The sequence below is a fragment of the Lissotriton helveticus genome, chromosome 7 (genome assembly GCF_964261635.1).
Source record: "Lissotriton helveticus chromosome 7, aLisHel1.1, whole genome shotgun sequence".
Taxonomy (NCBI): Eukaryota; Metazoa; Chordata; class Amphibia; order Caudata; family Salamandridae; genus Lissotriton; species Lissotriton helveticus.
Genome location: NC_136068.1, coordinates 303403917 through 303430012, shown reverse-complemented (window position 1 = coordinate 303430012; position 26096 = coordinate 303403917).

Genomic DNA, 26096 nt, shown 5'->3' with positions numbered 1-26096 from the left:
GCTGGCTTTTATTGTTAGTCCGGCCCGTTGGAGGGCCGTCAGGACCATCCAGAGGTGGGACAGGTGCTCATCCCACTGAAGGCTGTACACTGCAATGTCGTCCAGGTAGGCGGCACTGAACTCTTCTAGCCCCGCCAGCACCCTATTCACAAGTCTCTGAAAGGTGGCCGGGGCGTTTTTCATGCCGATGGGCATCACTTTGAAATGGTAGTGGCCATCCGGGGTCGAGAAAGCGGATCGTTCTTGGGCTCCTGTCGTGAGGCCGATTTGCCAGTACCCGGCCGTGAGGTCAAAGGTGCTGAGGTACCTGGCGGCTCCCAGGCGATCGATAAGTTCGTCCGCTCGGGGAATGGGATGGGCGTCGGTCCTGGTGACGGCATTCAGCCCCCGGTAGTCGACACAGAACCGCAGCTCCGGGGGTACCCCGGGGGCGGCGGCTTTAGGGACCAGGACGACGGGACTGGCCCATGGACTGTCTGAGGGTTCGACTACCCCTAGGGCTAGCATTTTGGAAACTTCGGTTTGGATGCAGGCCGGGACTCGGTCAGGGACTCTGTAGGCTCGGTGCCGCACGGGCGGGCTGTCCCCGGTGTCAACGTCGTGAACATACCACTGTGTGACCCCGGGGGTGAGGGAGAATAAGTTTGCAAATTGGCCCAGCAGTTTCTGGCAGTCCTGGCGCTGTTGGGGTGTCAGCGTGGGAGAGAGGGAGACCCCCTCGACAGAGCCATCTTTCTCGGAGGTGCCCAGGAGGTCTGGTAGAGGCTCGGAGTCGTCCTCTGCTCCGTCATCGGTAGCCAACAATAGGCTCAGTTCGGTGCGGACAAAGTGTGGCTTGAGCCGGTTGGCGTGTAAGACCCGGAGGGGGTTTCGGGGGGACTCCATGTCCACTAGGTAGGTGACGGGGCTCTTGCGCTCCACCACATTGAAGGGCTCCGTCCATTTGTCCTGGAGGGCGCCGGGATCGACTGGGGACATGACCCAGACCTGCTGACCCGGCTCGAATTGAATGGACGAGGCGTTTTCATCATACCAGCGCTTCATCTCTTCTTGACTGGCTTTTAGGTTGGTTTCGGCCAGTTCCCGGAACTTCCGAGTCTGGTTGCGGAGAGTCAAGAGGTATCGGAAAACGTCTGGTGGAGCATCGGAGGTGGCCAGCTCCCAGCCTTCTTTGACCAGGCTGAGGGGGCCTCGCACAGGGTGTCCATATAATAGTTCAAAGGGGCTGAACCCCAGGGACTTCTGGGGTACTTCCCGGAAGGCGAACAGGAGGCATGGCAGCAGAACGTCCCATTTGCGCCGGAGGGGTTCTTCTAGGCCCTTGATCATTCCTTTCAGGGTCCTATTAAATCGCTCCTCTAGTCCATTCCCTTGAGGGTGATACGGGGTGGTGAACTTATATGCGACCCCGCACTGTTGCCATAGGGACCGCATATATTTGGATATAAAGTTTGTGCCCCGATCACTTACGACCTCTCGGGGGAAGCCGACTCTAGAGAAGATCCCCATGAGCGCTCGGCCCACTACGGGGGCTGTGATAGTCCGGAGGGGGATAGCTTCTGGGTAGCGGGTGGCATGGTCCACCAGGACAAGGATGAAGCGGTGGCCCTGAGAGGATGGAGGATCCAGGGGTCCCACGATGTCGATCCCTACTCGCTCGAAGGGAGTGGTCACCACGGGAAACGGTTGGAGTGGGGCTTTGATTTTCCCCCCACTCTTTCCACTGGCTTGGCAGGTTGGACAGGTTCGGCAGTGGTTATACACATCGCTGCGCATCTTCGGCCAATAAAAGTGGGTCACCAGGCGGCTGTAGGTTTTGTCCTTCCCCAGGTGCCCAGCGAGGGGCACATCATGTGCCAGATTTAAGAGGAAGTCTCTGAAGGGAAGGGGGACGACTAGCACTCGGCCGGCCCCCAGCTCGGCGATTTTCTGTTCACTGTACAGGAGGTCCTGGTCCCAATAGATCCAGTGGGACCCCGAGGGGGCTCCTGTGGCTTGGGCGGCGGCTTGTTGTCGGAGTCCCTCAAGGGAAGGACATGTCCTTTGTTCCCGAAGGAACTGCTCGCGGGTGGGGCCCCCTTCTTGGCGCCTCTGGGCTAGTTCGGGAAGGGGCCCGAGCTCGGGAAGTTCTTCATGGCTGTGACCCTGCGGCTCCAGCTCGGGTTCGGCTGTGGCAGTGGCGGGGGGCGGCGGTGCCGGCCATTCAGGTTCTTCGGGCAGATTGTCTTCAGTTGGGACTGCGTCCCGGGGGGACATGGATCGGGTCGTCACGCAAACCCACTCAGGAAGGCCTAGCATCCCCAGATGCTCTCTTCGTTCGATCTGTGCCCAGGGGGAACTTTCCAGGTCGTTCCCTAGAAGGCAGTCTACTGGGGCATCGTCTCGGACGGTGACTTTCAGCATGCCGGACACTCCTCCCCACTCGAAGGGGATGCGGGCCATCTGGCACAAGCTCTCGGAATTGTCCGCTGACCGGACAGGGCACAGAACGTGTGGCAAGATTTGTTCTGGGGTCACCAGATGGCAGCGGACGGCGGTTATGCTGGCCCCCGTGTCACGGAGAGCCTCGGCCCGGCGTCCGTTGATGGTGACCCACTGGCGGTACTTCTGGGTGTTGATCGGAATCTGGTCTCGGGGGATCATGTCTTTGTCGCCCAGGGAGGCGAGGCACATGGCCGCGGACTCCCATTCTTCTGGTTCCCTAGGGACCTCTTCTTCTTCATCTTGTTCTTCGCTCAGGGCGGCTGCGGTGATTTGTCGACCGGGGGGTCCGGTGGGGCCGGGCCGTTGGTTCATGGGGCAGAGAGGATCATTGGCATAGTGACCCAGCCGCTGGCATCTGTGGCACGTAACGTTGGGGCGGGGCCCCGGTCGGGCTGGAGGGGCCCCCCTTGGGCTGGAGGCGGGTATAGAGGGGGCGGGCGAAGACCCCAGCGGAAGGTCTCGGCCGCGGCTGATGCCCGACCCGCCGCCTCGCGGGCGGTGGTTCCCCGGGGACCCGCGTCCGTATTCTCCTGTGGGGTTCCGGTGGACACGGTTGCTCGCCCACCGATCTGCTTCGACCGCCAGCTTCCACGGCTCGGTCAACTTGCTGTCGAGGAGGTGCTGTCGGAGTTCAATGAAGCAGTTGTTGGAGAGGTGCTCCCATAATATAAGGTCGACCAACTGCTGGTAGGTAGTGACCTGACTGCCTTTGACCCACCCCTCGAAGGCTCTGCTAAAAAAGTTCACATATTCCACCCAAGATGTACCGGGGATTTTTTTACAGTCTCCGAACCTCTGCCGGTACATTTCGGGGGTGAGTCCATAGCGTGTGAGTAGGGCCATCTTCATGTGTTCATAGGAGGTCATTTCGGTGTCAGGGAGTTCCAGCAGGGCGTCCCTCCCTTCGTTGACGAACTTTCCCCACAGGCCGGCGCCCCAGTCCTTCAGGGGCACCCGATGGGCGGTCATGGCCACCTCGTAGGCTTTGAACCATTGCTGGATGTCGTCGTTCTTGTAGTATTCTTTGACTACATCTTTCGGTAGGTGAACCTTGGTGTCCACGGAAGGGGCCGAGGTCTTGGCCCCGGCTGCGCTGTCTTCGTTGAGCTTGTCTTTGATTTCGAGTTCTTTCAGGCCTCGTTCGTGTTCATAGGCTAATCGTTTTTCTTCGAGGTTACGTTGTCTCCGTTTTTCTTCTAGATCCCCCTCCAGCCGTAGTTGCTCTAGGGCTATCTTTTTCTCCGCTAGCTGGAGTTCTCCGTCTAACCGGAGTCGTGCAAGCTCCAGTTCGTGTAGCCGGTTGCGCTCTCGTTCTCGAGCGTCTTCATATATGAGGTCCGCTTTTAGGGTTGCGGTTCTTTCCCCCGTCGGGGGTGTGCTCGTTTCTGGTTGTCCATTCGGGCTATTCTCCTCTTGGGGTGGCCTGTCTCGGGTTTCCACCCAGGCTTGTAGGGCCGATTTGAAGTCCTCTTTTGTGTTCAGGCCAGTGGTAGCGATACCCATATCTTTACAGAATTGTTTTAGTTCTTTGTGGCTATATTCTTCCATCTTTTCTTTCTGGAATTCGGTAGGTGGATTTGTTCCTTGGGTCGTCATGGTCTCCGCGTGCTGTAGTGGGTAGATCCCTCTCTGTACGAATTTGCGTGGGCTTGGATCGCAGCGCCTGCCACCAATGTTAGAAAGGCGAACCCGGGGGCAGCAGAAGGTGTCTGACTGACCACCCCTAGGTCTACCCCTCCTTCAGAGAAGGGACCGAGCGAGGGTGAGGGGCCTTCGGCGTGAGGGCCCTCTCTTAGAATCGTACAGCAGAGTAACCACACCACTACAAAAGTACACCACACGTAGGTAGAGTTTTCAAGCTTTATCTGGCAATAAGTAGCGTTTCAATATATACAGCAGACCCGGAGATCTGGAAAGTCTCGTGACAAAGGGGTGAGGTAGCGGGACAGTCTTATAGATGGTTGGTTGCAAGGAGACCCTGCGCACAGCTCTCAATCCTCGAGCTGGGGGGTTCCGGAAGGTTGGGCCGCAGCAGCGCCAGCAGGTCTCAAGATGGTTCAGCGAGTGTGGACCGCGGCAGCGCCAGCAGGTCTCGAGATGGTTCAGTGAATGTGGACCGCGGCAGCGCCAGCAGGTCTCGATATGGGTCAGCGAATGTGGACCGCGGCAGCGCCAGCAGGTCTCGAGATGGTTCAGCGAAGGTGGACCGCGGCAGCGCCAGCAGGTTCCAAGATGGTTCAGCGAGTGTGGACCGCGGCAGCCCCAGCAGGTCTCAAGATGGTTCAGCTAGTGTGGACCGCGGCAGCGCCAGCAGGTCTCAAGATGGTTCAGCGAATGTGGACCGCGGCAGCGCCAGCAGGTTCCAAGATGGTTCAGCGAGTGTGGACCGCGGCAGCGCCAGCAGGTTCCAAAGTAGAGCAGCAAGGTGAGTTCGTCTCAGGGTCAGTCGTCAGCGTCAGCAGGGTTCTCGATTCCGGGATACAACTGCCGTCCTACTCCGGGGCTGGCCCAGATATAGGTCTGGAGTCCTTTGATGTCCGGACCCTCTCGCCTGGGGGTCAGAGGGGCCGGGATGATGGAGTCCAGACACCCAGCAGGGGGGTGGAGCCAGCGCCCAGGGAGGCCGGAGGGCGATCGATACCAGGCGTCCGGGGATGGTTGGAGAGCCATCGAAACTCCCCTCTCCTTGTCTCTGGTTGAGTGGCCACTCTACCACCCGGAGGTTCTTGGTGCCTCGATGGCGGGCTCGCTGGGGCCGTGGCCGCGGCTGGGCCGGGACCACGTGTCTGTGACGTGATAGGCCCAAGATGGCGTCGGGCCTGGAATGTGGGTCCGTGATGGCACCGGACCGGCAATGCTGGGGCGGCCCGAGTGTGCCGTGTCGGTGGTTGTGGGCCGCCGGGTGGTGGATCTGGTGGGCTGTGGGTCGTGCAGAGGGGTGCCCCGGGCCGACCCGGGCTGGATGGAGGGCCGATGTCGTCCGAGGCTCGCCATGCGGGAGGGGTAGGACCACGCCACGAGGCCGGGTCCAACATAAGTCAAGGAAGCCAGTCTGAAAAGGACGGGGCTTAAAGAGAAAGAAGAACGTCACTGGGACCTCTTCTCCAATGACTGGCCACCGTTTAGCATGAACGGTGACGCCAGCCATTGGAAAAGAGGGGCGGGGCTTAACCTCGCTAGTGAAACTCACTCTATGTCATTAAGTCTCGCCAGCGAGACTGCGCATGTGCGCAGTCTTACGCTAGCCAAGACCTGAAAAAGAAGTGGGGGTACTCACCAAGTTAGGCAAAATGAGTGTGATATCACTGCAATTGGCATCACAGGAAGTGGCATCACAACCGATGACCTGTCAGAAAGTGACATCAGATCTTAAGACCTCACATATCTTTAGCATATGGGGCCCTCTGTTTCGCCCCATAAAGAAGATAAGAAAGCGTTTACCACACACGTAAGTCAAGGAAGCCAGTCTGAAAAGGACGGGGCTTAAAGAGAAAGAAGAACGTCACTGGGACCTCTTCTCCAATGGCTGGCCACCGTTTAGCATGAACGGTGACGCCAGCCAATGGAAAAGAGGGGCGGGGCTTAACCTCGCTAGTGAAACTCACTCTATGTCATTAAGTCTCGCCAGCGAGACTGCGCATGTGCGCAGTCTTACGCTAGCCAAGACCTAAAAAAGAAGTGGGGGTACTAACCAAGTTAGGCAAAATGAGTGTGATATCACTGCAATTGGCATTACAGGAAGTGGCATCACAACCGATGACCTGTCAGAAAGTGACATCAGATCTTAAGACCTCACATATCTTTAGCAGATCTAGCATAAGTACATTTGATCGCATTACAATATTTAAGAAATTAGATTTTGCTTTGGGGTTGTGCCAAAATATTGACACAACCCAAAATTGGGAACAAGGAGAAACGAAGCATTAAATCTGTTCTGCTTGTGTGGGTGCAATGTCTGTATTTTAAAATATCTTATGGGGGTTAAGGCACCGGTTACAGAAAAACTTGTGTGCCAGTTAAATCTCTGGAAATAGTAATAATGGTAAGATAACTCTGGAAGATAACTTATTTATATACAGAGATCTGTGTTTTGCCTAGTCCTAGTTTTGAATCAAATTAGCATAGAGGGTTAATATGACTCTTGCAAAGCACATTATGTAACCCGCAGAATTGGGATGAATAGTGGGAAAGCGCTATCAAATAAATAAAACAAAATAGTGGTATTTAAATTATTTGTGTAAATATGGGGTAACCAACACATCTGACATTCTTACAGTGCATCCATATCTCTTATATACAGGGACTGAACAAATGCAAAAGCATTTCTCTCTTAAGTACCTTTGAAGTGATTAGATTTGAGCCTTTGTTTTCCCTCCATTGCATCAAGGTGAAACTGGACAAAGGAAAAGGGGTGTAACCACCCCCTTCCCAGGTCCCACCCATAGGAGGGACCTAGCAGGTAATCCAGCCGCTACATTTAGTATATAGGTAGGGGCTGAGTCTAGAGACTTTAGATTTATCCTGACTGAAACTTGAAACAAAACTCTGGACCTTCAATGTTCTACCTGAAGATAGAAGACTGAAGAAGGAACAAGGAGTGACCACCCTGTGTAAGCAGGCACCATCAAGCGATCAACGGTTTGCTTTGTTGATGCTCCCGCCGGAGCCCAAGCACAGAGCCTGACAAGACCTGGACTTCCAGACTTCTTTCAGCCCGATCCACAGCCACAGCAAAGCTGAGACCCGTGGAGGCGACGAGAGACGTGGGACCGGCCATCTTGGAAAGCCAGCGAATTGCTTTCCGTGCAACTTCTGAGGAACCTTCAAAGTTGTGCATTGGCGATTGAGAAGCCCCAGCCCCGAGCACCAACTGCACCGAAGATCAGCCCTCCACACTCCATGAGTTCTGCGTGTGGCCCTTCTGCATTTTCCTGCTCGACGCGTCTGTCTGGTCACTTGCCCGTTAGCTAGTGGCCTCTGTGACGACAAACCTTTGAATTTACACCACTGGTCTGGTTGCTCCAGACTGGCCCCTGCTTCCCTGGAAAGGAGAAGCCCATCAGACCTTGCTGGTCTGATCCAGAAGCCATCTTCGATTCCTGCGTGGGTTGCCTTTGCCAAGGCTTGTTGACTCCAATCCGGAAGCCAGCACCGCTGACAGCGAGAGCCTTTGTGGTACAGTCCTTATCCAGCTCCTGCTCACCGTCAACACCTCCTGGTCCACGTGGCTGCAGAGACAAGCTTTACAACATCACCTGATTGCTTCGCGACATCGCCTGGTTCCTTCCTGGTTCCTTCCTGGTCACTGGCTAGTGACCCAGACTCTGTCCCCTCTGCTTTCAGGTACTCTTCATCCTCGATCCGCCCTTGGATCCAACCGGACACTTCCCTCCCGGTCGCCTGCAGCATCTTTCTTCAAGGCTCCATTGGATTCAGCGACGAAACCCGACACACTTTGACACCTATGCACCCGCTTCCTGTGAGTGAGGTAACGCGAGTACTACGGTGCTCCTGTGGGTATTAACTATCCTAGTGTCCTAGTTTTCAGTAGCTTTCTCCTAGTCCATCCGGAAGTGACCTAAAAGAACTAGTTTCCAATTCTTTCGTTCCCATTCTAACTCTATGGTAACTCGCGTGTGTGTAAAGACACTGCACACGCATCCAGTGGGCCTCCTGCTTCCTAACTCTTGGTAGTACAGCATAGCCCCAGCGATTCCCTAGGCCCTAGGCCTATCCTTTGTTAGTGACGTGGTCCTTATACCACTATTTTAGTATATGGTTTTAAGTGCCCCTAGGGCTCTACTGTATTTTGTGCAACTTATTGTATGATAATTGAGTATCTTGTTATGTGCTTATGCCTCTGACCTCATAAAGAGTTCAGAGGATTGTGTTAGTAATAAATACATATATATTTTTATATATAACCTGTGTGGTGTCCTTTCACTTGGTATTAAAGGGGTTACATATGCTAAAACAGCTGGCTTCACATGTCCTCTTGAGTTTAGCCTAAGACTGCTTTGTCCATGCTACCACTAGGATAGCTGGTCTATAAGGTTGACTTTACAACCATCACCATAAGGGTTGTTTGGACTGATACAGGGTGCCCACTAGAATAGTGGACATCACATGTCCGGCCAACTTCTCACATTGGTGTGCAGCGGTTGGGATAAGAGCTTGCTGTTGTTTTACCAATTGTAATCTTTGAGATATCATTTGAAAAATCACATTAGGTACCATAGGTACATATAACAAGACTTATAATACTTAAGTTCTACTGAACTTAGTTGTTGTAGACCAAAGGGCCTAGCACACGCTGACTACAACTCCTAGAGAGGTTTAGTAGGAAACACTTAGTGTAGGTAGATGCACACACCACACCTTTCTAGATCATGTCTCTGAGAGCAGAACCAAGTGGATCTCTCCCAGTGGAGGTAGATCCTTTAAGGATACCTTCCAGATATGATACCCTAACCTTCCAAGAGCTAAGGCACTTGTGCACTGGCAGAAGGTTAAAACAGGGTTCTCACCCTACCCTCAGACACCTGATTGAGCTCATGGAGGAACATGATGCTCTTAAGGCCTCTAAAGGTCTGTCAATCAATGGAGATGAGGTACTGTCCTCAACAGAGGATGCCCCTGATCCTACTGTCATAGAGAAGTCTGGAGAAGGGAACCAACACCGGACAACATGACCACCCTCAAGCTTGCCACCCGGAAGCACCACCAACTGATCCGCGCCACCAAGAAAACTGCATTCAAGGACCGACTGGACAACAACGCACACAACTGCAAGGAACTCTTCAACATCGTGAAAGAGCCCTCCAACCCCAACGCCGGAAACAACGACATCACCCCATCGCAAGACCTCTGCAACTCCCTCGCCTCCTACTTCCACAACAAGATCGCGGACATACACAACAGCTTCAGCACTCAACCATCGCACACAACGACCGCAGCAACGCCGCCCACCACCACCCTCCGCGCCTGGACTCCGATCAGCACCGATGACACCGTCCGCATGATGAACTCCATCCACTCCGGATCTCCGACCGACCCCTGTCCTCACCACGTCTTCAACAAGGCCGACGCTGTCATCGCACCCGACCTGCGGGACATCGTCAACACCTCCTTCGACACCGCCACCTTCCCGGAGAGCTGGAAGCACGCCGAACTCAGCGCTCTACTAAAGAAACCAACAGCGGACCCCACCGAACTCAAGAACTACCGCCCCATCTCGCTCCTCCCGTTTCCAGCCAAAGTCATCGAGAAGACCGTCAACAAACAGCTGGCCGCCTTCCTCGAGACGAATGGATCCCTCGACCCCTCACAGTCTGGCTTCCGAGCCAACCACAGCACCGAGACCGCCCTCATCGCTGCCACCGATGACATCCGAGCCCTGATGGACAACGGAGAAAAAGCGGCCCTCATCCTCCTAGACCTCTCCGCGGCATTCGACACTGTCTGCCACCGCACCCTAGTGCAGCGCCTCAGCAACGTCGGAATTCAGGAGAAGGCACTGGAATGGATCGTCTCCTTCCTCGACGGAAGAACACAGAGAGTCCGTCTACCACCGTACAAGTCAGAGGCCACCGAAGTCATCTGCGGCGTCCCTCAAGGATCCTCGCTGAGCCCCACCCTCTTCAACGTCTACATGAGCCCCCTCGCGCCCATCGCACGCCAACACAACCTGAACATCATCTCCTACGCCGATGACACCCAGCTGATCCTCTCCCTGACCAACGACCCCGCCGCTTCCAGAGCCAACCTTCACGAAGGGATGAAAGATGTAGCCGAGTGGATGACGACCAGCCGCCTGAAACTGAACTCAGACAAGACGGAAGTCCTCATCCTGGGCTCCTCGCCCTCCGCCTGGGACGACTCCTGGTGGCCCCCCACCCTGGGCACCGCACCCACACCGACAGACCACGCACGCAACCTCGGCTTCATCCTGGACTCCTCCCTCTCCATGACCAGACAAGTCAACGCCGTCTCCTCGTCATGCTTCAACATCCTGCGCATGCTACGGAAGATCTTCCGGTGGATCCCCACCGAGACCAGGAAGACGGTCACCCAGGCCCTCGTCACCAGCCAACTGGACTACGGCAACGCCCTCTACGCCGGAACCACCGCCAAGCTCCAGAAGAGACTCCAGCGGATCCAGAACGCCTCAGCCAGACTCATCCTCGACATCCCCCGACGCAGCCACATCTCCGGACATCTGAGAGACCTGCACTGGCTCCCCGTCAACAAGAGAATCACCTTCCGTCTCCTCACCCACGCACACAAAGCCCTACACGATCAAGGCCCGAGCTACCTCAACAACCGCATCAACTTCTACGCTCCCAAACGCCACCTACGATCAGCCAGTCACGCCCTCGCCGCCGTCCCCCGCATCCGAAGAACGACAACAGGAGGAAGGTCCTTCTCCCACCTAGCCGCCAAGACCTGGAACTCCCTCCCGACCGACCTGCGCCTGACCCAAGACCACCTCTCCTTCAGGAAGAAACTCAAGACCTGGCTGTTCGAGCAGTAGCAGCACCCCCCCCCCCCCCAAGCGCCTTGAGACCCTCCGGGTAAGTAGAGCGCTCTATAAATGTCCTTGATTGATTGATTGATAGATGAAGATGAGGTTGAGGAGGAGGGAGATTCTGGGGAAGAGGTAGACAGCCAGGGTCAAGTTAAGAGAATTAGCCAGGCTAACCCAAGCCTATTTGGGGCTGAGAATGGGACAGCCCCATTCAGGCCTACAAGTGGACTTAGCCAGAGGTATAGGAGGGAAAGATCCCACTCCAGGGAGTCTCTCCGCTCCAATGCTTCAAGGGGTTCTCAGAGGGGAATGATTTCTCCTCAGAGGAGAGAACACCAGGCTAGGATGAGGGAAGTGAAAGAACAGTGAAGGGAGGGTCCAAGGGGATATTTAATGACCTGGCACAGCTACGACCCCTAGCAAAGACAGTATCAGCCAACAAAGAGTAACTGTGGGTCAAAAACAATCTGCTGACTAACTACGTAACTGCCACAAACGGGGAAAGACCCCACCAACTAAAGCCTAAGTGTGGGGAAAGAAAATGTATCTAAAGGTATGATACAAGGTCAACAGGATACTTTCCAGATATGAAAAATACCCATCAGTTATCGACCGATACCGCCCTTGTCATCATCTGGGACCCTTCACACAGAGAAGAGTAAACATTGCAACCACTTGTAAGTTTGATCAAAATGTGGGTGCCCCAGTGGGCTGTGAGTATATGGATGTGTACTGATAACTGAGAAGCAGTGCGTGAATCAAGTGAGAGTGAAAAAAGGTGCAAAAAAGCCTAAAATTGGAGAGACGGCCCAGAGGGACCTTATGGTGATGGTTGTAAAGTCAACCTTATAGACCAGCTATCCTAGTGGTAGCATGGACAAAGCAGTCTTAGGCTAAACTCAAGAGGGCATGTGAAGCCAGCTGTTTTACCATATGTAACCCCTTTAATACCAAGTGAAAGGACACCACACAGGTTATATATAAAAATATATATGTATTTATTACTCACACAATCCTCTGAACTCTTTATGAGGTCAGAGGCATAAGCACATAACAAGCTACTCAATTATCATACAATAAGTTGCACAAAATACAATAGAGGCCATGGGGCATGTAAAACCATATACTAAAATAGTGGTATAAGGACCACGTCACGAACAAAGGACAGGCCTAGGGCCTTGGGAATCGCTGGGGCTACGCTGTACTACCAAGAGTTAGGAAGCAGAAGGCCCACGGGATGCGAGTTACCATAGTTACCATAGAGTTAGAATGGTGGCTCCAAAAATCTCCAGAATCATCTTAGCCAGGTATGCGACCGAAGGTCCCCCTTCGGTCGCATACAGGCGAGACATGCGAGTCAACCTTTTTGTCCTGACCCTTGATTCAGACGGGAGGATGCGCCTACATACATTATTGATTCAATCCAAAAGTTAAGGCACTCTCGAATCATTGCGTAACAAGTTACCTTTGGAAGTGTCTTCTCACTCCTACCTGGCTCAGATGATTCTGGCGATTTTTGGAGCCTTCTCTCTACACAACTGATCTGTGAGAGTCCCCTTCTTCCCATTATTGGTGTCAAAACCCTCCCCCTCCCACACCAAAGCCCACACTTGTCCTGAAGAAGACCCCAGCAGTAAGAATCAAAATATCTACAGTCCCAGGGGTCGAAATGTCGACTTCACCACCTCTAGCCAATACTGGATAGACAGTGATTCATTAACTGTGTCCTCAAATTCTATATGGCGAAACTGTACAGCAATTGTTGATTCTGACTTTCTGGTAAATGATGTATACATACCAAATTTGTTTGTGATTCCATGTCACTCTCACTTAACCTTTCCCTCTATCCAACACTTAACTGTTCCTTTTCTTCCCCCTCCCTCCCTTGACACCGCACATTGTGATTAAATAACATTGGTGTCTGATTTTTCCCTTCTCTTCCTTATTTTGATATGGTTTTAAATTGCATGTACACCGTGGTTTTGCACCTTTATGCTTTTGCCTAAGGGGACCCTTAAGCCTGTTGTTGCTGGCCATTCCTGCTGCTGATTTGCACTGACCTGCTGCCCCTCTGACCTCCGTCGTGGGTGAGAGAGACCTCGCCGGACCCGCTACGCGGGTCCCGCAGCGCCGCACTTGGAGACTGTGCCATTCTTGGGAGAGGAGCTGACTTCTTGGGCGTGAGGAGCTGCCGGCAGGGCTGCGAGCTTGGGAGCAGGGACTCGCCTTACCAGGAGTCCCTGCGAGCCCTATTCGCAACACCTGGGCTGCTCTCCCTGCTGGCGCCGCCCACCCCGCCCATAAACTCTCCCCATTATCATAAAAGGAGCTATACGTGCCGCTGCGCGGGAGCGCGCGGGAGAAGCCCGGGACAAGGGCGGGACCGTCTGTGGCCGTCCGGGGCCGCAGGAGGCCGGGCCGGGCTACCCCCTTAACTCCTGCTGGACCGTATTTGTTACAGTAAGTGTCATTGTGGTTGAGTTCGATATTGACTATGGCAACGTCCACATCGTTAAGTCCTGTTTCTAGTCAGATGATATCTAACCCAGTCGAGGATGCTCCATTAGCAATTGGCCCTCTAGATAAATTTTTCTTTAGTCGTTCAGTAGCAATTGACAAGGAGTTGTCTCTGGCTGAGAAGCGCGCGGAGCGCAGATTGTCTATAGAGTTACTCAAGAATTCCGCTGACAAACTTCCTAATCTGACGTACCCCACCCTGGTGACCCCCTTGTCATCATTGAATCTTCCTATTGCAGTTGAGTATTTTGAGGGCCAAACTCAAACAAGAAATAAGGATGTTGCAACAGATTTAAATATCTCTTGTGGGAGTGACATTCAAACTACTATGCTCCCTGACTCTGGTGCACAGGCAACATTGGCCCAATCTAAGCTGGGGTCTAAAAGGAAAAGATCAGCCCCAGCAAGGAGATGCAAAACGGCGGCGAAACCACCCCAGAAACATAGGAAGCTACATAAAATTATGAACACTGGAGAGGTTGTTATTAAAGAAACAGAGAGTGTAGAAAATGTTGTGTATACTGATCATGCCCTCTTAGATAGCCAGGATATCGAAGTCATCTCTGGTACTGGCTCTACTGTACATAACAATGATAATGTGTTCTCATTTGTAAATGTGCTCCCTGAGTTAGAAAAACTATTAAGATCCTTGCTTAACCCTATAGAGGATAGAATTACTAAGCTTTCAGAAAGGCTTAATCATTTTGAACAATCTACACTAGACAATTTCTATTCTACAAAATCGCTAATTAAAGCGAATGTTGGGGTGGATGCAAGGATAAATCCCCAGGTTTCTAATAACCCTGTTAATCAGGATAAGGGAAGAAGGCCCCAAAATAACTCTCCTTTACCCCCAAAGCAAGGTAAATCTTTGGCTGCAGTAGTAACAAAACCCTCAGAAAAATCGGACAAATCTAAAGTCGGCTCTGTTCCAACCCAGCCGACTATAATACACCATATACAGTCCTCAACACAGCAGGTACTAAATTCCTCAATTACTATGAGTGTGGACAAAGCACTGCCAACTGCAGAAGCAACCGCTAGCATGCAAGTTGCCCCAAACACTCAGGTGGGAGGGAGTAGGGCTAATGCCCGCCCTGTGGTGGACAAGAATTTAGTACCAATTCAACAAAATAATAATCAACAGGCGTTGAGACTCTCCTCCCAATCAGTCCCCCAATTTTCTATATCTATCCCGCCTCCCTTAGTAAAGCCTACTTACAAGAAACCCCCGATTAATCTCACTCCTGATTCCTTCCCCTATGTTGCAGTCCTTATAAATGTACCATCATTAGCGCCAGGGCAGAGAGAAACTTTCCAGACACTTAAGAATAAGACCATGCACTGGTTAAAGGACAATCGTCCTCTCCCTGGTGATATAGACGGGCTAATTATAGGGGTAAGGAGAATAGACTGGATGGGATACACAGCAAAAACTTTGGGTGGAGACTGTATAGTGGTCAATTTTCAAGACCCCAGGGTGGCGGGATGGGGAATAAATAAGGGAGGTATTGGAATTGTAGACCTTACCTTTTTTTATCCCCGATCCAGTAGTGTAACAACTAGCCTGCTTAGTGAACCCCTAATACCCCCAACTGTACCTTGGCCAGTCAATTGCCCATTACCTCCATTACCTCCTTTAGTTGGTTACAATTATAACAAATACACAAACCACAACTCTTGTGTAGGATGGCAGGACCCCGGACGGGGATATTGACAAACCAGTACAGTTGGGGAGCGGGAGAGTCATAATGTGCCAATAATGGTTGGGGATGGTAAAGTTGATATTACAAGTGTAAATGAAATGTCTGATAACATGGCGATAGGGAATTTGGTGGAAGAAAGTGTCTATAGTTTAGAAATTTTAAACCCAAATGTAAACGTACTACCGACAAAGAATGATAACATGATTGTAGATCGCATGGATGTAGGGGAAGGGCGGATCAATTCTATTGGAAGTTTAATGCCACTCCAAGTATCCATTAATACCAACAACTTTGATGGTTCTGTGGCTAGTATTGGTACCCTTTTATCCTGGAATATTGCAGGGCTGGGCAGTAAGATGGACTCCCAATCTTGGGTGAATTTTATAAATGGATATGATATCTGCTGTTTTCAAGAAACCTGGGCTTGCGATTCTCTTTTTTGTTTTGGTTATTTAAACTACTGCATACCAGCCCAAAAAGGTGGAAGAGGGCGGCCAAAGGGAGGCCTTACTGTATGGGTAAAACAAGATTTGCATATTAATATTAAAATGTTGGATCTGGGTAGTTGTGATTTACAATTATTAAGAATCTCTACAGGGAAGGGTCCCCCAATAGATTTGTATAATGTCTATGTGAGAGGTAATAAAGAAATTAATACACCCACCATAGAGTTGTTATCTGCTGCCATAGAGGCTACGTCACAAGAAAGTATGTTGATAATAGCAGGCGATTTCAACAGGACGTTTGAGCCGTTGGATTGTACAAACGATCCATTAGGGAGCGAAGAGGATAACCTTTGGGGAGTACCCTCTCTATATTTAAAACCTGTTAAGAGATGGACAAAAGAGATTTTAATATTAAATGGTATTTGTTTGGAACATGGCTTAAGAGCACTCAATGGGAGGACACAAGGGGACAAGGGTGGTGGGTATACTTATGATAATGGTATTCACAGGAGCAGAATCGACTATATATTGTGTAGTCTCCAGCTGTGGGAGGGAGTTGTTGATATGATTATTAGGCCTATGGTCGAAAGTGATCACAACCCCCTCTGCGTGACTCACAGGTGGTGGAATGCAGGGGCAGGAAACTCTCTCGTAACCAATGATGACATCCCGGTCATGAGTAATGATGAACGGAGGCTAAAATGGCCAAAAGTAGTGGCAAATGAGGTTACTATGATCTTCATTAATAAAGTGGTCGATAGTGCAATTTCTGCAATTGAAGCAACGGCCCCAGTGGTACCGGGAGATAGTGGTATCACGGAAATCCATAACGAGTTGTTCTCCCTCCTAAGACCGTGCTTCTTCACCAAAAACAAGAAAGCGAAGAAAGCCAAAGAGGTGGGAAGGTGGTTTGATAGTCAGTGTAGATTGGCACGACTTGAACTGGGACAAGCCATAAGGAGTAGGGACCGTGAAGTAGTAACAGAGCAAAGGAAACTGTACAAGAGGGCCATCCATTTAGCGAAAAAGAAATGGGATGAAGATCATTGGGCAGAATTGAAAGAGGCCTCAGGCAATAAAGACTCTAAAAGGTTCTGGGAAATTATTAAGTGGGGTAGAGGAGCTGGTCCCGGAAAGCCTGATAACAACGTGGCAGAAGATGCTTGGGTCGATTACTTTAGACCACAGTATGCTAATGTTAATCACCCAATGGGGGCGAGCAGTATAATACCGGCTTACGCAACTGATAATCTGTTCTCTCTTAGAGAGGCGGAAATTGCCATCAAGACTGTGAAGTGTGGGAGGGCCCCAGGCCCAGATGGGATTCCCTCTGACATTTTCAAATATGATGTGACAAGATGGGCGAGGTACACTTTCCTCGTAGCAAATGCCCTGGCAAAGGGGGAAGTGGTCCCAGACCTTTGGAAATGTGCAACTATTATCCCTATCCACAAGAAGGGCGACCGTTCGCTGCCTGCAAACTATAGGCCTATAAGCTTAATAGCTACCATGCAGAAAGTTGTGGGGAGGATGATAACAAACCAGCTTATGGACTGGGTTGATAACAACAACGGCCTTTCCCCATACCAAGCTGGATTTAGGCGAGCAACCAGTACCATCGACCAGGTCTTTCGGTTCACCATACTGCGGTGGAAGACTGTTGTACTGGGAAGGGGCTGCCTGTATGTCGCGTTTGTCGACCTACGGGCGGCATTCGACCTAGTCCCCCGATGCAAGTTATGGTCGGTTCTGCAAAAGATGGGGATTCCTGCAGATCTGCTTACATTAATCATGCGACTGCACGAGTCCAACTTTGCAAGAGTCCAGTGGGGTGGAAGTGGGGAAACAACTATGGACTTCCCAGTGGAAAGGGGCGTCCGGCAGGGCTGCTCCATGGCCCCCCTATTGTTCTCGTTATTTATCAACGGGATTGTAGAGAGAATGTTGGAGGCGAGCGTTGATGCCCCATCGTTAGCGGACACCAGGGTTCCCATCCTGATGTTCGCTGACGATACTCTCATTTTATCTAAGACCCCTATGGGGCTGCAGCGTGCACTGAACATTTTCGATGCTTTTTGCGTTGAGTATGGCCTAGAGGTGAACGTGGGAAAAACAAAATTAATGGCCTTTTCATCTGGCCGTAGGAATCACCCCAAAGTAACCTTGAATAACAGCAGGTTGGATACTGTTGCAGAATTCACGTATCTGGGGGTCCAGATTGCTGAGGGCACTGGTTGGGCACATCACGTGGACAAAGTGGTCCTAAGACATCAGCAGCTCTCAGGTGCCCTTAGGGGCGAGCACCGTAAATCCAAGACAAAACCTATAAAACCAGCACTTACGGTGTATGACGCAAAGGTCTTGGGTGCTACATTATACGGCGCAGAGCTATGGGCCTGGGAAAGTATTGCGGCATTACAGATTTCGGAGAATAAGTTTTTGCGAGGGATCACAGGACTTCCACAGAGCACCCCGTTAATTCCATTGTTTTTGGAACTGGGTAGGCGCTCTATCATTGATAGAGCCCGATTGCGTCCACTCCTCTACTGGAGGCGCCTCTGGACGACTCCAGAAATTAGACAATATGCGGAGGGCTTTCTGTGGATAATCCAGGAAGATACATTCCATAAGATAAAATGGCTGAAACATCTGCAGTCTATGCTAGTTAATCTAGGGTTTTCAAATCTTTGGAATAATCCTGAAGGAGAGATTTTCCCCAGCAAGGAAAACCTAAAAAAACAGTACTGGGATTGGGTGGGTGTTAAATTGTTGAAAGATACAAGGACTGACTCCATGTCTGGCCGGTTTCTGGAGTCAAAAATTTTACCCGCCTTAGAAAATTATTGGGACAACATCACGGTACCAATGGATAGGAAATTGGTTTTTCAGCTAAGGTCAGGATCTATCCCCCTGAAGAAAATGACAGCTGGCTGGAATAAATCGACCAATAATTTATGCCCTGCATGTGAATATGCCGAAGAGAGCATAGGCCACCTCCTATTCGTATGTCAAGCCTATAAGAAACCTAGGGCTAAATGGCTTACGCCGGTATGTAGGAACCGAGGGACACGTGATAGTACTGTGGCCTTAAGAATTCTATGTACAACTACTCAGGACTCGATAGTCATAGGGGTGGCTAAATATCTAGGTTGGGCATGGGCAATTAGACGACGGGCTCTTGGGAGAATTGTGTAATTAGGGATCCCTTTTAAAAACGGATAATGTAATATATTTTATCATGGTTTTAGATGTAATATTGTATGGGCTGCACTGTAAGTTTAATGTCTTTTTTACTGTTATTATGTATTATTGTGTAATTGTTTTACATGTCATGTGCTTTTATGAAAATTGTTTCGAATAAAGCTTATACAACAACAACAACAATTGCATGTCTTTACCAAAATTTTATCTCCCCACATCCAAGTAATTAACACATTGGGACCACCATTATATACATCACTTTGTACCCAGGTCCCAGTGATTCCTGGTTTACCCTTTTCTGTAGCTCCAATGATTTATTAACAAATATAAAAACAAAAGCATGGTGCACATTTACAGCCCCCTTCACAACTTGTGGGTTATTATATATACAGATGATATATATGATGTCACAGGTACATATACTGACGTTAGGTCAGACCTACAGCACAACGGTAATGTGTACTTAATGGAATAGGTCTTAACAAGAACACTCTTAGAGAGAATCTACCCTATATGGTGCAAAAATCATGAAGTCCAGGGCTGTTTCTCTGCCACCCATCGCGCAGGCGCAGTAGCAGTCGTTGTACTCCATGGTATTCCGTTTGACTAATTGAGCATGCAGAAGGGTATCTAGTCTGACTTTGTATACATCATAAGTCACATTGCAGTGAAGATCTCATCAAGGTATAGTTCAAATCCAGATCCTACCACGATAGTTAAATATCCAGAGCAGAATGAACACCCTTCAACACTTTTAAATAACATCCCTCACTTTCTGTGCCAGGAACTTTACTTGATCGCCGTTGATGCACTCATATTTATGAGTGATGGATTTGCTCAAAATTCCTCTCACCATAAGCTTCCCATACAATATTTCTATGTCTCCCTACAATTGGAAAAATATTCGAGGCCATGAAGGAGTATTTTTAAGACAATTCAACACAATGTTTTACGCATTGGTGTGGGTGAACCAAGATCGACGGTGCTACGGAAAACGCACCTAACCTGGTGGAAAGATATGTTACATACATTTGAATAGATGTATGGTTGGTGTGTAACACTAAGCCTGGGCTCAAGTCCTAAACAAGCATTTACAATGCAACGGTCTCGCCTTTGCAAAAGTTAGAGCTATTGGCATTGTAAATGACAACATTTTTATTTATGTGTTGGTTTTGAAAACAGATAAATAAATGGCATTGTCAGTTACAATGCCAATAGCTTAATCTCTCGCAAATGCCACACACAAACACACAGACCCACACACACACACAGAGCCCCCCCCACACACACAGACCCACACACACAAACCCCCCACACACAGAGCCCCACACACACACAGAGCCACACCCACACACAGATCCACACACACACAGAGCCACACACACACAGACCCACACACACAGAGCCCCCTACACACAAAGAGCTCCCCACACACACACACAGAGCCCCACACACACACACAGAGGCCCACACACAGAGCCACACACACACAGAGCCACACACACACACAGAGCCACACACACACAGAGCGAGCCACACATACACATACAGAGCCACACACACACACCCACACACACACACAGAGCCCCCCACACACAGAGCCCCCCCCACACACATAGAGCCACACACACACAGAGCCACACACACACACAGAGCCCCCCACACACACACAGAGCCACACACACAGAGCCACAAACACACACAGAGCCACACATACACACACAGAGCCACACATATACACACAGAGCCGCACATACACACACACACACACACACACACACAGAACCACACACACACACACACACACAGACACACACACAGAGCCACACGCACACACACACACACACAGAGCCACACACACAGTGCCACACACACAGAGATCCACACAGAGCCACACACACAGACAGCCACACACACTGCGAGCCACACACACAGAACCACACACACACGGAGCCAAAAACACACAGAGCCACACACATATGGAGCCACACACACACAGCCACACACACACACAGAGCCACACACACACACAGAGCCACACACACACAGAGCCACACACACACACACACAGACACACACACAGAGCCACAAACACACACACAGAGGCACAGAGCATAATTCCAAGAGCCAATGTATTAAACAAATTACTTTTGAAGAAGCATCTGGGGCACCGTGGAGGCGCTGACAGCTCATTTGCTTACATGCGCCCGGGGCTCCATCACTGGGTGCTGAGGTAAACACCCTGCGCCACGAGGCCGCCAGAGACCTAAAAAACCCACAGGTGGCGACGAGTCCGAGCTCGGCGGGCAAACACATTTATACATCAAAATGTGTGGTTAAGGGACACAGTAGAGGGGAGGCGGAATGGAGGAGGGACAGGTAAGAAGAAAGTGGAAAGGGTACAAGAATATTTGTTTTAAAAAATGTTGTGCATAAAGCCAAAGATTAAACAGTTTCACACAACAAAATAACAGAAAATCAAAAAAACAATAGTACTACACTGAGGCTTCCTACGTCTCTCCTTACAAAAGGTATGTGCTGAAAAGGGATGATTTGCAGCAGGCAACGGAGGTACAAATTGTCTCACAGACACAAAGTGGGATAATGTACAAAGATAGGCAGGGCTAATGTTCACAGAGCTTTACGGTAATAAGTACTGTGTTGTGTGTTCAAAAGGACGGATATACTGTCATTTATAAGGCATGGTGATGCTCTGGTGCAGGTATAGGGAGGAGAGATGACGTTATAGTGATAGATCAGTGGCGTGATGTACAGAGGAAGGGTTAGGACAGGTCAGTGATGCACTAATGCACATATGGTAAGGATGACGTATGCACTGGTACATGAGTTTGCACTATGCTGGTGCATGAATGACCTTTGTTGGCCTGGGACTAACAGAGAGATGAGTGGGGTACTGGAAGAGAAACAGAAGAATGAGTATGTACTCGTAGAGGATCGAAAGGGTGGCCTATCAAGTGCTAGAGTGATAACAAAAAGGAGGGGAGGGGCCCAAAGCCACACCCTCTGGAAAATACTTGGCCAAAGCAGGTCTGGTATTGGTAATAGAGTTACCAAAATCAATATCTGAAATATTTTTAACTTCTCCAGACTTTTGGGAAACAACTCGTGGAAACAATGTTTCATCAACCATTACCACAAAATTCATACTGCAAGGAAGGCTGCAGAACAAGCTCCCGAGAGCAGTGTGTGATATTCCTGGCACATTTCCCAATTTACTATGGGCATGTTTTAAAAACTCCAGAAATATTATGAAGGCTAGTAACCCATTTTGCCTTTTCTAGGGATTTACCAGTATTTTTGGAACGAGAGAAGGCCCATTAAGAGGGTGGTGTGATGATTTAAAATAAACAAACAGGGACATTATCCAATTGCGGCACCCGCGCATTACTTAAAAAATATTATTATGTAAAGCGCGGGTGCCACGATTATACTAAAATGAAAGAAATAGATGTGTTTTCTATTTCTTTCATTTTGGTACAATCGCGGCACCTGCGCTTTACTTGTAACATTTTAAAAGTAATGCGTGGGTGCCTTCATTATACCAAAATGAAAGAAATAGAAAAAACATCTATTTCTTTCATTTTGGTATAATCGCGGCACCCACGCTTTACTTGTAATATTTTAAAAGTAATGTGCGGGTGCCGCGATTATACCAAAATGAAAGAATTAGAAAAAACATCTATTTCTTTCATTTTGGTATAATCGTGGGTGCCGCGGTTTACTTTTAAAATGTTACAAGCAAAGATCGGGTGCCTTTTCTAGGGATTTACCAGTATTTTTGGAACTAGGTGCTTCGTGTACTCGTACAGGTTTAGGAGAGATGGCAATACTTATGTACAGGTACACGAATAGAAAGGGTAATTAGTGAAGAATGTCCTAATTAGCAGGTACAGGTGTGGGACGACGAATCGGGCCAGTAGTACAGTGATAGCAAGAGGAGATTTGGCGGACAGGTAAGGAAGATATGACAATACTTATGTGAGAGTACAGGAATAGTAAGTGCGAATAATGTACATGTTGTGGGGTATGGGGATTGGATGGGGACCCTGTTCAGTAGTAAAGTGATAGTAAAGGGGTTTGGAGGAATGGGACAGGGCTGCCGTAAATTTGCTGAATCTGGGTCAGGCATATAAAGGAAGGCCGAAATACTGGTACAGAGTTATGAAAGAGGCCTGGTGTACTGGTACATTTAAAGCCCATCTAGTGCAGGGCTAGAGAAGTGGTAAGGAGGACTGCTGTACTGGCGCAAGTGTAGGAAGGTGGCCACAGACTTAAAACATTTTGGGTTGGGCGGGTGTGTGGACCCGAAAAAAAGTTTGAAGACCTCCATGCCCCAAGTTCACGGCACAGCTGTTGGGGGAGGTGGGGATCCCTCTGCAGAACCCCTTGGGTTCACCGCTCAAGGGAACGTGTCTCTGGGGGCAAAATGTCACTCCCTAGTTCGCTCTCTAAGTTTCTCACGTCAGGGGGGCCTCAACCCCCTCCCCACTACAAGGCTCTAAATCCACGTGGAGGCGGGCTAACTCTCAGGCGCTGACGCTCTCACCTCCGAGGGTAAATTATTTCCCGGGTTGTCACTCTTCAGGCAGCAAAAGCACTCACCTCAGAGGGCTGTCACTCTCCAAACCGCCCTCCTAGTTTTTTGCCCCACAAGGGAAGGCCTCCACATAAGTATTACTGTGAAGGACCACAGGCTCACTCTCACCAAGGCAAGGTCTCTCCGGGAGGTGTCACCCCCGCGGGCCACCTTTGTCTGTCATGCTGTTTTTCTCTTGTTTTCTCGTTATCTCGTGGTTAAGAAAGCTTTTACCACAGCAGTAAGTCAGGCTGAGGCCGTCTGAGTGGTTCGGCTCTGAAAGAGAAATTTATTTAATTTTAGTAAGATCGCGGCGCCCACGCTTTACTTGTAACATTTTAAAAGTAATGCGCGGGTGCCGCGATTATACCAAAATGAAAGAAATAGATGTTTTTTCTAATTCTTTCATTTTGGTATAATCGCGGCACCCGCGGTTTACTTTTAAAATGTTACAAGTAAAGCACGGATGCCACGATTATACCAAAATGAAAGAAATAGATGTTTTTTCTATTTCTTTCATTTTGGTATAATCGCGGCACCCGCGCTTTACTTGTAACATTTTAAAAGTAAACCGCGAGTGCCGCGATCATACTAAAATTAAATACATTTCTCTTTCAGAGCCATCCCTCTCGGACGGCCTCAGCCTGACCTACTGCTGTGGAAAAAGCTTTCTTATCTTCTTTAATGGGCCATCTGTTTCGCCCCATAAAGAGGATAAGAAAGCTTTTACCACACACGTAAGTTGTTAGAAAGGCGAACCCGGGGGCAGCAGAAGGTGTCTGACTGACCACCCCTAGGTCTACCCCTCCTTCAGAGAAGGGACCGAGCGAGGGTGAGGGGCCTTCGGCGTGAGGGCCCTCTCTTAGAATCGTACAGCAGAGTAACCACACCACTACAAAAGTACACCACACGTAGGTAGAGTTTTCAAGCTTTATCTGGCAATAAGTAGCGTTTCAATATATACAGCAGATCCGGAGATCTGGAAAGTCTCGTGACAAAGGGGTGAGGTAGCGGGACAGTCTTATAGATGGTTGGTTGCAAGGAGACCCTGCGCACAGCTCTCAATCCTCGAGCTGGGGGGTTCCGGAAGGTTGGGCCGCGGCAGCGCCAGCAGGTCTCAAGATGGTTCAGCGAGTGTGGACCGCGGCAGCGCCAGCAGGTCTCGAGATGCTTCAGTGAATGTGGACCGCGGCAGCGCCAGCAGGTCTCGATATGGGTCAGCGAATGTGGATCGTGGCAGCGCCAGCAGGTCTCGAGATGGTTCAGCGAAGGTGGACCGCGGCAGCGCCAGCAGGTTCCAAGATGGTTCAGCGAGTGTGGACCGCGGCAGCGCCAGCAGGTCTCAAGATGGTTAAGCTAGTGTGGACCGCGGCAGCGCCAGCAGGTCTCAAGATGGTTCAGCGAATGTGGACCGCGGCAGCGCCAGCAGGTTCCAAGGTGGTTCAGCGAGTGTAGACCGCAGCAGCGCCAGCAGGTTCCAAAGTAGAGCAGCAAGGTGAGTTCGTCTCAGGGTCAGTCGTCAGCATCAGCAGGGTTCTCGATTCCGGGATACAACTGCCGTCCTACTCCGGGGCTGGCCCAGATATAGGTCTGGAGTCCTTTGATGTCCGGACCCTCTCGCCTGGGGGTCAGAGGGGCCGGGATGATGGTGTCCAGACACCCAGCAGGGGGGTGGAGCCAGTGCCCAGGGAGGCCGTAGGGCGATCGATACCAGGCGTCCGGGGATGGTTGGAGAGCCATCGAAACTCCCCTCTCCTTGTCTCTGGTTGAGTGGCCACTCTACCACCCGGAGGTTCTTGGTGCCTCGATGGCGGGCTCGCTGGGGCCGTGGCCGCGGCTGGGCCGGGACCACGTGTCTGTGACGTGATAGGCCCAAGATGGCGTCGGGCCTGGAATGTGGGTCCGTGATGGCACCGGACCGGCAATGCTGCCGCGGCCCGAGTCTGCCGTGTCGGTGGTTGTGGGCTGCCGGGTGGCGGATCTGGTGGGCTGTAGGTCGTGCAGAGGGGTGCCCCGGGCCGACCCGGGCTGGATGGAGGGCCGATGTCGTCCGAGGCTCACCATGCGGGAGGGGTAGGACCACGCCACGAGGCCGGGTCCAACACATGTCCCCTCCAGCTGCAGGCAGGGGAGAGTCACCCATCTTCTTGGGGATTCTCCTCGCCAAGGCGGAAGAATCTGGAGAGGCCGTCAGTGTTGGCGTGGTCGTTGCCAGGGCGATGCTCCACGGTGAAGTTCATCCCTTGGAGGGAGATGGACCAGCGTAGCAACTTCGGGTTCTCGCCCCGCATCTGCATCAACCACCGCAGGGGCTGATGGTCGGTCTGTACCCGGAAGTGGGTGCCGAAGAGGTAGGGCCGGAGTTTCTTGAGGGCCCACACGACGGCGAAGGCTTCCCTCTCGATGGTGCTCCATCGTTGTTCTCGGGCCAGCAGGCGCCGGCTGATGAAGGCCACCGGAAGGTCGATCCCGTCAGAGTTCATTTGGGAGAGTACGGCCCCAATGCCGTGTTCCGAGGCGTCAGTTTGGACGATGAACTCTCGGCTGTAGTCGGGGGCCTGGAGCACCGGGGCGGTGCACATGGCAGTTTTTAGTGTTTCAAAGGCTAATTGGCACTC